Genomic DNA, 2499 nt, shown 5'->3' with positions numbered 1-2499 from the left:
GCTGGGCTGCAGTGTGACTCATCTTTTTTAGGAAGCCACGGGGGTTTTCAGCCTCTCCTGCCTGTGGGATCTTGGAAAGCTATTCCACCCCTCGGAGCTCCAGGGAGTTGCTGAGAAGATTCAGAGGGAATAGTTGGGCTCTACTTTATTTATTTGTTTGTTTATTTATTTTTAAATATATATATATATTTTTTTTACTGATTTCAGAGAGGAAGGAAGAGGGAGATAGAAACATCAATGATGAGAGAGAATTATCGATTGGCTACCTCCTGTACACCCCCCAGTGGAGATCAAACCTGCAACCCAGGCATGTGCCCTGACCGGGAATCAAATAAACCCTGATCTCCTGGCCCATAGGTTGACAATCAACCACTGAGCCATGCCGTTCAGGCTGCTCTGGTTTTCAGGGGTGAAGAACCTGCCACTCAGGGAAGGCATAACTCCTCTGGTTCTCTACTTGCCTGCCATCTATGTGGCAGACTCCGGTCTGTCTATCTTCGAAGGACGCTCAGAACGGTTCGATGACTCCCTAAAGATCCCACAGCCCGTGGCAAGGAACTAAACCTGGACCGTCTGGCTCCATAGTCTGTGCTCTTTCTATTATAAACACACCGCCTCCCCAACACCCTAATTTCAGCTGCCTGCCAGAGAAGGTGCCTTTCACAAAGGGGCCCAAGTTAGCAGAAATGTCATCGAGTGGACAAGCCAAGTGCCTGCTTGTCCTCGGGGTAGTTCTGACCTTTGCCCTGTGCTCCCACTGCTGGGCTATTTTGAGCCTGGGGGTGTGAGGAGGGTCTGTGTGGGAAGCACTGCTGCTACTGCTTCACTCGGCCAAGAACCACCGATGGGAGAACTTTGGAACTGCGACCTGCCGAGGGCCTGAGAGCCTCCTGGCTTTCTGGACAGCAGAGGATCCCGCATTCATGGGAGACAACGGAGAAGTGGAAATCTTTCCATGAGGCATTCTGGAATGAAGGCAAGTGGGAACAGAAGCCAGCCTGCGTTCCAGAAGACCTCACTGCTGTGGAACACGGAAGAGGAAGTGGGCGTCAGAGGCTGGGCATTGGGGAGTGAGACAGGGGTGGGCTTGGTGCTAGGGTGGCCTCTGTAGGGAGTCAAGTTCCTGTACAAACGGACATTCATTTGGCCTCAGGATCTCTGGGGACTGTCTGGGTGTGAGGGTTCAGGCTAGAAAAACATCTCCTTGGCTGCGAACTTGCAGTGGCTACTAGCTATTTTCCACATCTCCAACCAGGGCAGGTTGTGAGTTCAAGGACCTCAGCCTGGCCGACAGTGATGGTGGAGGAAGTCCCAGATGCCTCATCCCCAAGGTCTGTGAACTTCAGCAAGGTCCAGGCCTGTGGAGGTTCACCAGCTGAAAACACAGTGAAGTCACTTAATTTTTTTCCTCACAGAAAGATGAGAAGTTAAAGAAGCAGGACTAGACTCCAATCAGGAGCACTTTGTCTCTGATATTAATTAATTATCAATTGATACAATCACCATTTATGAAGTGTCCACCATGTGTCGGATGTGATTCTTGGTGACAGGGACACAGGAAAAAGGAAGACATAGGCCCTGCCTCAGGAGAGTCTTGTGAGGGAGACAGATACCTAAACAGATGAGTAGGCAGCCCTGGTCCTGCAGGGCCTGTGTTCAGACCAAGGAGCTGGTGGTGTAGGAAACCACCGAGGGGTTCCCAGCAGGCAAATGGTAGGGTCTCTGGCCACTTTTGAAGGTGAATTTGAGAGGACCAAACCTGGAAGCAGGGAGACCCCAGATTTCAGAAACATGCAAGAATTTAAGAATACTACACAGAGGTCACACTATTATAGGCAAGGTAATCTAGGAAGCACTGACACTCAACTTAAATGAGAACCTGATTGATTTGTCACTTGACTCTTCATGAAACACATGTACAGCTCTTTTGAGCCTCCTAAAACTCCTGGCATCACCAAGGTCTCCCCAAAAGTTTACTAGGAGGGGACTCAAGCTCTATTCCCAGGAGGTTCAGGATATCTTCCTTTGAAAGTGGGATGGGTGAGTTCTCCTCTCTTGAAGGAGGGGCACCATCCTGCCCCTTCCTAATGTCCCTGAGACTTCTCCTCAGCTCTCCTTATTCTTTTCCTGCTCTGGAAGTTGGGTGGCCTCATCAGCATATAACTCAGGAAGGGTGAGCTAGATGACTGTGAGGCCTCCAGGGCATAGCCAAACCGGGAGACATTCAGGCTGGGAGGAGACACCAGAAAGTTGTTAGCTGGGAGGCAATCACAGTATCTATAGCTGAAGGAAGGGTTTGGAGGGTCAAGGTCATTAGGCAAGGTGAAGATATAAATGGAAAAAGGGCAATGGACTCAGAATCTAGGAGGATCAAGAGCAGGTGGAGTGAGGTTGGAGGAAGAGAAAATGACAGAGAGCTGGGGACCCAGTACACAGAGGACAAGATTTGTGCTGTGTACCCTCTTTTTGCGGTTCCATGTACTAGAGGTTCAGGCATGT

At 49.9% G+C, this 2499-nt stretch overlaps 1 long non-coding RNA gene across 1 annotated transcript in view; it reads right to left on the bottom strand.

Moving 5' to 3' along the window:
- Window positions 1-1343: 1343 nt before the first annotated feature.
- Window positions 1344-2499, bottom strand: part of LOC107183875 — a 12673-nt gene continuing 11517 nt past the window's right edge. Inside the window, exon 3 of the long non-coding RNA XR_001514686.1 lies at window positions 1344-1375. This is a non-coding gene — a long non-coding RNA (uncharacterized LOC107183875). The remainder of the gene's footprint in view (window positions 1376-2499) is intronic.

The sequence above is a fragment of the Myotis davidii genome, unplaced genomic scaffold, assembly GCF_000327345.1.
Source record: "Myotis davidii unplaced genomic scaffold, ASM32734v1 scaffold79, whole genome shotgun sequence".
Taxonomy (NCBI): Eukaryota; Metazoa; Chordata; class Mammalia; order Chiroptera; family Vespertilionidae; genus Myotis; species Myotis davidii.
Note: the sequence above shows the minus strand (reverse complement) of the source record. Positions and strands in the feature narration are given on the sequence as shown.